This window comes from Macaca nemestrina, chromosome 4 (assembly GCF_043159975.1).
Source record: "Macaca nemestrina isolate mMacNem1 chromosome 4, mMacNem.hap1, whole genome shotgun sequence".
Lineage (NCBI taxonomy): Eukaryota > Metazoa > Chordata > Mammalia > Primates > Cercopithecidae > Macaca > Macaca nemestrina.
This window is the reverse complement of record NC_092128.1, coordinates 6,152,617-6,165,901: the sequence shown is the minus strand read 5'-3', so window position 1 is coordinate 6,165,901 and position 13,285 is coordinate 6,152,617. Positions and strand designations below refer to the sequence as shown.

The window sequence follows — 13,285 nt, the reverse complement described above, 5'->3', positions numbered from 1 at the left end:
AGTATTTTCTTCCAATCCATGAACATGGGGTATATTTCCATTTGTTTGTGACCTCTTTAGTTTCTCTGTATTAGCAATGTTTTATTGTGTTCATTATACAAGTCTTTTACCTCCTTGGTCAAATTAATTTCTAATTATTTTATTCTTTTAGATATTATTTTAAATGGAATTACTTTTGTAAATTCCTTTTCATATTGTTAATTGTTAGTGATTAGAAATGCAACTGATTTTTATGTGTTGACTCTATACCTTGCTACTTTGCTAAACCTATTAATTCTAACAGTTTTTTGAGGGGAATCTTTAGAGTTTCCAATATATAAGGTCGTATCATCTCTGAATAGAGATAATTTTACTTCTTCCTTCTCAATTTAAATGCATTTTATATATTTTTCATGCCTAACTTCTCTGGCTAGAATATCCAGTATGATGTTGAATAGAAATGATGCAAGTGAGCATCTTTGCCTTGTTTCTGATCTTGGAGGAAGAGCTTTCAGTCTTTCCTCCATTGAGTATACAGTGTTTGCTGTGGGTTTTTCATATGTGGCTTTTTATTATGTTGAGGTAATTTCCTTCTATTTCTGGTTTCTTGGGTGTAATTTTGTCAAGTGCTTTTTCTGCGTCTCTTAAGATAATCACTTGGCTTTTCCCTTCATTCTGTTAATGGATCATGTTACACTGATCAGTTTTTGTATGTTGCACCATCCTTGCAACTTAGGAATAAATCCTACTGTGTCATAGTGTATGATTCTTTTAATATGCTGTTGAATTTGATTTGCTAGTACTTGCTTGAGAATTTTTGCATCAATATGCATAAGGGATAGAGTTTTCTTTTCAATAGTATCTTTGTTTGGCTTTGATTTCAGGGTAATGCTAGCCTCATAGAATGAGTTACGAAGTGTTCCTTACTCTTAAATTTTTTGAAAAAGTTTGAGAAAAATTGGTATTAGTTCTTTAAATGTTTGGTAAAATTCACCAGTGAAGCCATTAGGTCCAGGGCATTTCTCTTTTAGGAGATTTTTATTACCAATTCAATCTCTTTATTAGTTATAGATCTATTCAGATTTTCCATTTCTTTGCAATTTAGTCTTGGTAGGTCTTGTTTTTCTAGAAATTTGTCCAAATTATCTAGGTTATTCAATTTTTGTTGTACTGTTGTACATAGTACTCTCTTATAATTCTTTTTATTTCTGTGGAACCAGTAGCAATGTCCCTACTTTCATTTCTGATTTTAATAATTTGAGTCTTCTTTCTTTTTAAATTTGAATCCATCCAGCTAAAAGTTTCTCAATTTTGTTGATCTTTTCAAAGAACCAACTTTGGTTTTATTGATTTTTCTCTATTGTTTTTGTATTCTCTATTTCACTTACTTCTGTTCTAATCTTTATTGTTACCTTCCTTCTGCTAGATTTGGGTTTAGTTTAGTTTGTTGATCTTTTTCTGGTTTCTAAAGTTGTCAAGTTAGGTTGTTAATTTGAAATCTTTTTTTTAAATGTCAGTGTTTATAGCTATAAAATTTCTTTTTAGCAGTGCTTTCATTGCATTCCATAAATTTTGGTATGCTGTGTTCTTGTTTTCATTTATGCCTAAGTATTATTTTCTAGTTTCCTTTGTAATATCTTCTTTGACCTATTGGTTGTTTAGGAGTGTGTTATTTAATTTCCACAAATTTGTGACTTTTTAGTTTTATTCCTATTATTTATTTTTAACTTCATCTGTTGTGGTTGAAGATACATTGCATGACATCTATCTTTTAAAATCTACTGAGGCTTAATTAGTGGGCCAGCATATGGCAAATCCTGCAAAATGTCCCATGTGCACTTACGAGGAATGCGTATGTTGTCACAGTTGGGCAGAGTGTTCTGTAGATGTGTGTTAAATTTAGTTGGTTTTATTGTATTGTTTAAGTCCTCTGTTTCCTTATTCATCCTCTGTATGTTGTTCTATCCATTACTGCGAAGGGGGTCATTGAAGTCTTTAACTATTATTATAGAACTGTTTTGGCTTCAATTATTATAGAACTATTTTGCCTTCAATTCTATCAGTTTTGCTTTGTCTATTTTAATGATCTGTTATTAAGTGTTTAAATGTTTATAATTGTTATAACTTCTTGTTTTTTTGAGACAGGGTCTCACTCTGCTGCCCAGGCTAGAGTGCAGTGGCATGATCTTAGCTCACTGCAGTCTGCACCTCCAAGGCTCAAACAATCCTCCCTGCTCAGTCTCCCAAATAGCTGTGACTACTGGCATGCACTACCACACCTGGCTTTGTTTTTGTTTGTTTGTTTGTTTTGTTTTTTGTTTTTAATTTTTGGTAGAGATGGGGCCTCACCATGTTGTCCAGGGTGGTCTGGAACTTCTGAGCTCAAGTGATTCTCTTGCGTTGGCCTCCCAAAGTGCTGAGATTACAGGCTTGAGCCACCATGCCTGGCCTATAATTGTTATAACTTCTTACTCTATTGACATTTTTATTAATATATGTCTTTCTTTGTCTTTTGTAAATTTTTAAAAATCTGCAACTTTTTGGGCAATCATATGATGCCTGAAGGAAATGCTCGTTGGAGCATTTTAGATTCTGAACTTTTGAATTTGGTATGCTGAATCAGTAAATATAATGCAAATATTTTAAAATAAAAAATCTAAAATTTAAAACACTTCTGGTCCCAAGTATTTTAGATAAGAGACATTGAACCTTTATAGCCATCCCTGCTCTCTTTTGGTGAATATTTGCATGAGTTCTTCAACCTTTTTCCATTCCTTCACTTTCAACCTATTTGTGTCTTTGGATCTAAAGTGAGCCTCTTGTAGTCAGTATATAATTAGATCATGTATTTTGATGCATTCTGCTACTCTTTGTCTTTTATTGGACAATGATAAGAAAGGACTTACTTTTGTCATTTTACTACCTGTTTTCTATACATCTTATAGCTTTTTTGTTTCTCATTTCTTGCATCACTGTCTTCTTTTGTGTTTAGTTGATTTTTTTTTGGTATTGAAATGTTGAAATGTTTTATCATTTCCTTTTGTGTATGTTCTATAGCTATTTTATTTTATGGATATCATAGGGACTACATTTAACATCCTAAGGTTATAATACTCTAATTTAAATTTATATTAGTTTAACTGTAACAACATACAAATACTCTGCTTTTTTACAGCTCCATCCCCACTCCTTTTAGTTGTTGATTTCACGAAATTATATCCTTTTATAAGCATACCTAATTTTATTGTTTTGTCTTTATTGCACTTTGTCTCGAATTTTGTACAAATTGATGGTTTGCAGGAACCCTGTGTTAAGTCTATTAGCATGATTTTTTTCAACAGCATGTGCTTACCTCATTAGCATTTTTAGAAATATAGTATTTTTAAATTGAAGTATGTGCATTTTAAAGACATATTGCTATTATATACACAATAGACAACAGAATAGTATTAACATAACTTTTATATGCACTGGGAAACCAAAAAGTTTGTGTGACTTTCTTTATTATGATATTTGCTTTATTGTGGTAGTCTGGACCTGAGCCCATGATATTTCTGATGTAGGTTTGTACATAGTGTGTTTCAAAGTATAAACTAATAATTCTTTAAAATGTATTAGTCTCCTAAATTATGTAGAAAACAAAATGTGGAGTTACAAAACAAAGTTATAATCATACTAGCTTTTAGATTAGTAACTGTTATTCTTTCAATGTATTAGTCTATGCTCTAATCTTTGTTTCTTTCCTTCTGCTGTTTGGGCTTACTTTGATCTTTTTCTACTTCCTTGAGGTTTAACTTTAGGTTGTTTATTTGAGATCGTCTTCTTTTTGATGTAGGTGTTTATTACTATAAAATTCCCTCCCAGAATTGCTTTTGCTGCATCCCATAAATGTCTGTATGTTGTATTTTCATTTTAGCTTGTCTCAAGATAATTTTACATTTCTCTTTTAACTTCTTGCTTGACCGATTGGTTTTTCAGAAGCAAGCTGTTTAATTTCCATGTATTTATGAGTTTTCCAATATTTCTCCTGTTATTGATTTCTCTTAAATCAAGTAGAAAATAGACTGTTATAACAAAACTAGCTTTTAAAATTGTCCATGTACTTACCATTGTTGAGATCTTTACTTTTTCTCAAACTCCTGACCTCGTGATCCACCTGCCTTGGCCTCCTAAAGTGTTGGGATTACAGGCGTAAACCACCACACCCGGTCTTATTTTTTTATATAGCTTTGAGTTACTGTCTAGTGTCCTTTCATGTCACCCTGCAGGACTCTGTTGACCATTTCTTGTAGGGCAGGTCTAGTAGTTATGAACCCCTCAGCTTTTTTTCATCTGTGGATGTCTTAATTTCTCCCTCACTTTTGAAAACACAGTTTTGCTGGATATAGGATTCTTGGTTGACAAGTGTGTGTGTGTGTGTGTGTGTGTTTAACACTTGGCAGGTATTGGCCCACCGCCTCATGGCTTCCAAAGTTTTCCATGATAAATCTATTGTTAATCTTAGTGACAGTCACTTATATGTGATGAGTTTCTTGTCTCTTGTAGTTTTTGAGACTCTCTGTTTTTAAACGTTTGATTATATTGTGTGGGTCTTTTTGAGTTTTTCTTGAAATTTGTTGAGCTTCTTGAATGTTTATATTCTTGTCTTCCAACAAGTTTGGGAAGTTTTCAGTGATTATTTTAAAAATATTTTCTCTTCCCCTTTCTCTCTCGCTTCTCCTTCTGGTATTCCCACATTGCATGTGTTGATTCCCAACGTGAAGTCTCACATGTCCCTTTGGCTCTGTTTGCTTTTGTCCAATTATTTTTTCTTTCTATTCCTCAGACTTGATAATTCTTATTGTGCTATTTTCAAGTTCTCTAATTCTTTCTTCTCCCTGCTCAAATCTGTCTTTGAATCCCTCTCTAGACATTTTAAATTTTAGTTATTGTACTTTTCATCTCCACGATTCCTTTTTGTTTTTAAGCTTTCTTTATCTTTATTGATATTTCCATTTTGTTCCTACATCATTTTATTGACTTTTTCTTTATCTTCCTTTAGTTCTTCAAACATCTCTAAGATGGTTATTTAAAACTTTTTGTCTAGCAGATCAGTCATCAGATCTTTTTCAGGGACAGTTTCTGTTGGATAATTTTTTTCTTTGAATGTGCCATGCTTTGCTGTTTCTTCATATGCTTTAGAGTTTTTGTTGTTGTTGTCGAAGACTGGACATTTGAATCTAATAATGTGGGAGCTCTGGAAAGCAGATTCTCCCCCTTGCCTAGAGTTTGCTGTTTCTGTTATTGTTTTTGTTTATTGTTTTCATTTTTTGGTTACTGTAGTACATCTGTGTGCCAAGGATCAGCCTGAAGTATAAACTTCAAGTTTTCTCACGTCTTTCCTGAGCCTACGTCTTTCCCTGGACGTGTACAGACAGTTTCTATTTTTTCCTGTAAATGTGGTTGCTTTTGAATGTCCTGGTCTTTAATGGTTGGCTCTTACTGGGGAAAAAGGAAAAGATTAATCAAGGGGGAAAGGGCACTGGCTGTTTAAATTTGCTGGAAGTCGCTTCAGTCACAGGGAGAGGGGCTAGCAACACCAGCCGGGGGAGGTAAAGCAACAATGGCTTCCAGACCCTCTGACTGCACCTCTGTGATCAGAAATAGTAATTAGTGATCAAAGCACAGATCTCTGATATTTGGAGGACAGGGTGCTTCTTGCCCACCCACAAGCTGTGTGCAAGCTCCTCCAAGAACACATGCCCAGCTGCCAGCCATGGGGCTGGGGGTGAAGGATGGGTGACTGCTAGTGTGCTAAAAGCTGAAATTGACCAAAATTATGGGCATCCAAGCCTTCCCCTGGAGCCTCCAAGGGGAGCCTCCAAGTCATTCCAGATTTCTAAAATAGTTACACGAGACAGATTCTTCCACTGCAGTTGTCTAGATGAGGAGACGGATTCTTGATGCTTTCTACTTCACCATCTTTCTAGAATTCCCAAGAGCCTTTTGATGGAAGCTGCCCTGAACACGAGAACTGTAGAATGTGGAGCTTATGCATGATTGAAGACATTATACTAACACTAGTGAGAAGACAGAAAGTAAAAGGTTTACTAGCTGCCTATCGGAACTATGCACTAAAATAAATGGTAGTTTTAAAAGTGTTCTTTTGGTGGGGGAAGGGCACTACATTTCCAAACACATGGCAAAAAACGGTGTTACCTTTTAAAAACTCTAGGAATTCTCTTAAGAAGCAATTTAAGCTAAATTAGTTGTACTAGGTTAGCTTTTGACCAAAAATGGTAGTAGTTTACCTTAAAACTGGACTCATAATGACTTTGGCTACTTCTAAATATTAAATTTGCCCTCCAAGCTTGAGGACGTAGCACCTAGAAAGATGCTAAAAATAAAAGATGCTGAAGTGGATTGATGGCTCTTTCAAAAGAGAAGTTTAAAAACTGATGTCTGCTATAGTAGCATCAAAGACTCATGTAAAGTCTTTCAGAGGGCTTACCCTCAATTGACCAAAACTCAGTTATATGAATTCAAGTATCAGTCAAGCTAATTTACTATCATATGTTCCATATGGATTCAGCAGGCAACTGACGCTCACATTTTGTTTAAGCCTGCTGTGGAACCTGGGTGGAATTCAATGAGTAAAGCTTGAATTTAAGGGTAACATAGGCGAATACCTAAATATTTCTATCTGACCTGTATTTTTCTCATGAAGTCCATTTAGATCTTTTTACTATTAAATTACTTTAGTGAATTCTTCAGGTCAGAACAGCACGACTGTATGAAAAGTGTTCTAATTGACCGGGCACGATGGCTCACACCTGTAATCCCAGCACTTTGCGAGGCCGAGGCGGGCAGATCACCTGAGTTCGCGAGTTCAAGACAATCCTGGCCAACATGGGGAAACCCTGTCTCTACTAAAAAATACAAAAAAAAAAAAAAAAAATTATCCAGGCGTGGTGGTGGGTGCCTGTAATCCCAGTTACTTGGGAGACTGAGGCAGAAGAATTGCTTGAACCCAGGAGGTGGAGGTTGCGGTGAGCAGAGATCATGTCACTACACTCCAGCCTGGGCAATAAGAGCGAAACTCCATCTCAAAAAACAAAACAAAACAAAACAAAAAACAAACAAAAAGAAAAAAAGAAAAGTGTTCTAATTTCTAGCCCTTTGTCTGTGCTTTCTTTATTGTTCTTTCCTCTATGCCCAACAAGGTATAAACTATACTTCTCATAGGATATGCTAATTTTTTACTTGAAATTCAACTCAAACATTTATTCTTGAGCATCTTCTAAGGGCCAGAAGACCGTGACTCCTATTTCATGCTTTGCCACTTCCAATTGTGAGTAATTATTTACTCTTCATGAGGTTTGCTTCTGTAAAATTGGATAATGTCCTAATTATTTCCTGGCATTATTAGGATTAATTGTGCGTTAAAGTTCCTTGTACATTTTAAACAGCATGTGAATAGGGTATATTATCGTTATTATTATTATTTTTTACCATATCCACCTCCTCTATTACTCATCTAGTAACAACTAGATTCATACATACCCAGAATATCCAGAAAAAAACACCGATTCCGGCTTTGACAACTGTAAGATGATCCCAGCGTCATGCCAGGTCCTTCCATATTTCTTACGCTACAGAAAACATGATGAGAATGAGTCAGCCATTAAAAACAAAACTAGGAACATCCGAGCTGGCACCTTGCCGAGTTGTTGGCAAACCCTGTGCTTTCCTGCCCCACTCCTCTGCGTGCGGCTACATCGCCCTTTTTCTTTCTATCATATTATGATTCCGGTGTCTGGGCAGATCATCTCAGTTGGGGGAACATTCCACCTGCAAGCTAAGTCAGTGTGGATTTGCTTTCCCTCAGTATCCATCTTTCAGTTCAGTCATTTAGCAGTAAGAATATCAATAACGAACATATTATGGGTAGGACTTGGCCATCTACTGTCAGTGTGAGGCCTTCAGAAGCTGGATGCCACCCCTCAGACAGCTCAAATCCTGCTTTGGTGCATTCCCTGTCTAGCCTCCTGAGTGAGTGCTGACATTACTAGCACGGCACCTCACCAATGACTAAGGGGTGTCATTTTAAATAAAAAAAGCCCTCTGGACGTGGTGGCTCACGCCTGTAATCCCAGCACTTTGGGAGGCCGAGGTGAGTGGATCATCTGAGGTCAGGAGTTCGAGACCAGCGTGGCCAACATGGCAAAACCCCGTCTCTACTAAAAATATAAAAATTAGCCAGGCGTTCTGGTGAGCATGTGTAATTCTAGCTACTCGGGAGGCTGAGGCAGGAGAATTGCTTGAACCCAGGAGGCGGAGGTTGCAGTGAGCCAAGATTGCACCACTGCACTCCAGCCCGGGTGACAGAGCAAGACCCTGTCTCAAAAAATAAAATAAAATAACATTAGAATAAAAGTAAAAAAATAAAAAAGCCAGGCAAGCTTTCCAAACTGCAAGCTCCCTCCTGCTTGGCCATCTGTCTTTCCCTCCCTGCACCCAACTCTTCTCACTCTGCGCCTAATGGTTTCTCATCTGGATGTAAGTCGGCTTTTGACAGCTGTCATGCACAGTTACCTGTGGAGTCAGCCTTCTGCACCGCGATGGAACATCATGAGCTGATGATGAAACGTCATGAGCGGCTGTATCCACAGTGAAGGGGGTTCTCTCTGTCCTGGACTCACTCTCAGTGTGATGTGGATAGTCTACTCCCAGTTCATCACAAGGGGGCTGGCTTCACAAGTCCAGTTTTAAATTTTTACAAAACCTGTAACTCATGAAGATTTTCCTGCCCACAATGTTGGAAGTCCCTTGTGATTGTAACTGGAAAGGTTCGATATTGGTGATGATTTAAGACACAAATGTTAGGGGGTTGTAAGCAATACATAAATAAGTTATTGCATGTGAATGGCTTCAAACGGTGCCTGATCCGTGGTAAGCACTACATGTGTGTTTGTAATGTACCACTGTTTGCATCTGGAATCATCACTAGTGGGGGAACTCTGCAGTCATAACACAGGTGGACAGTTCCACACACTCCCCATCTAAAGTCCTTCAGACCAGATGTGATTTGAATAAAAGTCTTTTCCTATCTATTTATGCTGCCTATACCACATATAGTGTTATATCCTCAGCAGCACCTCATTATTAAACATGTTACCATTTTCTCAAAGCAGTATATGAATATTTATGATTAGTAGGGAAAACCTAGACTATAAATTACCTAATTTTAGTTCAGGTCAAATTGCTGCTGAAAAGTTATGAAACCAAATTTCTCAGAGCTTCTTGTGTTTTGGAATTATGAATATGGGATTATGGACCTGTACTAGTCAGGGTTCTCCAGAGAAACATCACACAAACACACACACACATACACACACGCACACACACACACACACACACACACACACACACAAAATGGAAATTGGGTCATGTGATTGTGGAGGCCAAGAAGTCCCACAATCTACTTTCTGTAAACTGGATAACCATGCCAGGTGTGGTGGCTCATGCCTATAATCCAAGCACTTTGGGAGGCTGAGGCCAGCAGATTACTTGAGTCCAGGAGTTCATGACCAGCCTGGGCAACATGGCAAAACCCCATTTCTACCAAAAATTCAAAAGTTAGCCAAGCACAGTGGCGCACACCTGTAGTCCCAGCAACTCGAGAGAGGGTGTCCCGCTGAGGTGGGAGCATCGCTTGAGCCTGGGAGACAGAGGTTGCAGTGAGCCGAGACTGCAGCACTGCATCCCAGCCTGGGCAACAGAGCCATACCTTGTCTCAAAACAAACAAACAACAAACAAAAATACCTGGAGAACCAGAACAGCCAGTGGCTTCAGACTCAGTGTGAGTCTGAAGACTTGAGAGCAGGAGTGCTGGTGTCTGAGGGCAGGAGAAGATGGATGTCCCAGGTCCAGAAGAGAAAGCAAATTCATGCTTCTGCTGCCTTTTGGTTCTATTTGGGCCTTCAAGGGATGGGTTGGTGCCCAACCATGTTGGTGAAGGGAGATCTCCCTTACACAGGCTGCTGATTCAAATGCTAATCTCTTCTGCAAACACCTTCACAGGCACACCCAGAAATAATGTCTCACCAGCTACCTGGGCATCCTTTCATCCAGTCAGACTGACAGTTATAATTAACCATCAAAGGACCTGTGTTAGTGTCCCTGGTCTACAGAAGAGGACCCTGAAGCAACCAGAGGTACCGAACCTCACCCAGAGTCAGAGCAGGACTTTGGATACAGACAGAGTGGCCCCAGGCTTCTGCTCTTTCCTAATGTGCGGCAGAGGCTGTCTGGTAAGACTGCGTTGATATGGAGCTCAACTAGGGCTTATGCCTTTGTTGTTTTCTTTGTATTGAAGATGGAATTGTGGAAGTATTGAGATTGTTTGCGGAGTGGCTGTGTGCAGAAGGAGAGCAACCTTTAGGGGACCCTTGAATTTGACTCCCTTATTTGGGATAGAGGCAGCCTCAGCTTTGCCCTTTCTTGTGATTCTTTTCCTCTTTCTCTGTCTTCTTCCCAATTTTTCTTGCCACCTGTGCCCTGACTGTCACTTTGGTGTCCTACTCAGATCCCCTGTCCTGCCCCAGAGACCCAGGGAAGGGTCCTGCATGACAAAGACTCCCTGTGCCTCTGCCTCCTCTCCACCTATGAGGGATGGGAGATTATGGACGAATATGCCAGCCACCTTGGCCCTCAATAGGGAGATTCAGAGGGGCGTTGGGCCCTCACCTTCTCACAGCAATAAACCACTCATGAGTGCACTGTTATTGCCTTTGCTGCTTTCCCCATCTCACTTCCCTGCTCCTAGTAGGCATTGCATGCTGTGACCATGGGTCATCAAATGCCATGAGACTGGAGCTGCCCATCAGGAACTGGGCATTGTCAGATCCACCGAGTCCTAAGGTGTAGCGGGCACCACCACAACAGGACCACTTCCTTCCCAGCAGTAAAGGACGTTCTTTGTCATCTCTCCTTACCTCTGCAGTGAAACCACCTTCATACAGAATTTTGGCTCCTGTTACTCAGAATTTCATGCCGGGTGATGGGTAATTGTCAGGGGTCCATCTGGGACAGTTCTATTGAATTTCAAAGGCAAGCTTTGCTGATAATTTTTTCCCAATCTCGCCCGTGAAAGGAGGCGCTACGGCAGTGGTGATGGTTGTCCCTGTGTGGGAACAATTTTGTTTTCTCTCCTCTTTCATCAGTATATTTTACACATACAGCAAAATGATGTTTTACAATATTAATTTATGGCTCGTTCCTTTTTCCTCCTTCAATTTCCCCCTATCTATTCACCCATATGAGCAGGGAGCAGGTTTAATATTTCATGTCAAGAACATAAGTGTGTGGGAGAGTTTAAGGTAAAGAGGTGTGTATGACTCATCCTCCAGGCTCAGAGCTTAGGAGAATTTGGGGCAAATTGAGAAAATCTTGCAGAAGCAAGGGAGTGACCAGTACCGAGACCAAAACTGACTTTTGGCTCCTGTTACTCAGAATTTCTGCTAGAGACGCAGCCAGAGCTCAGAGGGAGCTGTAGCCAGAGCCCAGAGGCAGCTGCAGCCGGAACTCAGAGGGAGCTGGCTCCACGGAATCTCTAGAAGGATGGGACTGACAGTGTTTGTGAAGATGCTGGTGGCCCACTTACAGCAGGGAGGCAGGACCTGGGGCCCTGTGGACACCTCGGGAGCAAGCTGTGTGGGCTGGTGGCTGAAGACTGATTCTCCTCCACAAATGCCTGGGCACTTTGGAGATGGGAAAATCCTAATCAGAACAGAGTTCTGGTGGAATGGGGACCTCAGTAAGTAATGAAGATGGTGGACAAAAGTAATATTGTTGTTGCTGTTGTTTATCTCTCTTGAATTTTTGGGCTGAGCATCACAGCTACTATGGGAGGTAACCAAGTCTAGAATCAACAAACATACTTGTGAATTGCTTATAACATGGATAGAGTACAGCCCTTTGAATCCAATCTAATTCTTTTTCAAAACAATACCAGTAATATTTTTGGAAAATAGATGGAGAGAGATGAGCTGTCTTCTGAAAATTCCTGTTGAATTAGGAAATGCCAGTAGCCTCTGATGGCACTGTGAAAAGAAAATAAAGACTTGGGATTTCCAATTCACTCTGACAAAAGAAAATTGAAGCTGAAAGCTGAGTCATGCAAGAAACTGCCTTTCCTTTTGTTCTTGAGCAAAGAGCTACAAAGAAAAAGTTAAATATCCCTCCAAGTACCTACTATATGTTCACCTTATTTTGTATAAAGTGCCACGATGTACTGTGAGAACGTGAATGTATACGGTTCCCCTGTTCCGTTTTTTCTTGCATCAAGTGGATTCAGTAATGTGACCATACCCTCCCTCTTTCCTCTCCAGCCTGCTTTGCCTCATTGGTTATTGAAATTCTCAAAATCATCTTTAAAGAAAGGCAGTGAGCTCCCTCCCAGGCATGTTTTTAACCTTAGCAAAATAAAAATAAACTTCTACATTGACTGAGACCTGACTCAGATGCTTTTTGATTTACAGCACCAAGTTGAAGAATACTTTCATGTGCTGGCCAGCTCTTGGACAGGCACCTGATGATCAACAAAGGAGAAGAAAGAGGGAGAAAGAGCGCAGGTGTAGCCTTGTTAGCCTTGGCTGATAAGATTAGATTATCTACAGATTTCATGAGAGGCTCACTGTGATGTTTAAGACCCTTACATTGGACTCTGAATTTGTGAGAGTGGAAACTGTTCCTAGAGAGTGAAGGTGAATCCAGCAGCTCTAACTCAAACTCTGCTGTCCGTCCAGGATAAACAAGGACCATCACAGCAACTTCAAGGCACGGCTGATGCATTGTAGGCTTTTGGGAAGACAAGCGAGTCATTTCTGCAGGCTCTAAGACAAGGCAAAAGGATGCTGGAGCCCCTCCAGATGGGCATGACCCTCAGTAGAGACACAGATGCAGAAGAGTTGTGCCTTGGAGAACTGCAGACTCCCTAAGAGCTGGGGGAGCTCTTTCGAGCCTTGATGTGGGTCCATTTCTAAAGTCACCACTAAAAGATTACATAAACTCACATGTTCAGTATTTTGGTTTTTCTTTGAGGCAATACGACTGTTTTATGATAGATTCAGCTCCCCCCACAAAAAAAAAAAACAAAAAAAAACCAAAAAAACCCGCACTCATAGTAATGCAGAATCCAAGATATATTGGAGGCTTGGTAGGATAAGTATGGAGGTGGGATGGGTGCAGACATCACATGGGACAGAGGAATGAGAGAATGAAATCCATTTGGTTTTGCAAGAGTCAGCATTGGCTTTTATTCAA

General features: G+C 39.5%; 1 long non-coding RNA gene across 1 annotated transcript in view; it reads left to right on the top strand.

The window, feature by feature from the left end:
- Positions 1 to 13,029, top strand: part of LOC139362682 (uncharacterized) — a 32,375-nt gene extending 19,346 nt beyond the window's left edge. Inside the window, exons 2-4 of the long non-coding RNA XR_011621836.1 lie at positions 10,043 to 10,272; positions 11,474 to 11,777; positions 12,502 to 13,029. This is a non-coding gene — a long non-coding RNA (uncharacterized lncRNA). The remainder of the gene's footprint in view (positions 1 to 10,042; positions 10,273 to 11,473; positions 11,778 to 12,501) is intronic.
- Positions 13,030 to 13,285: the final 256 nt, after the last annotated feature.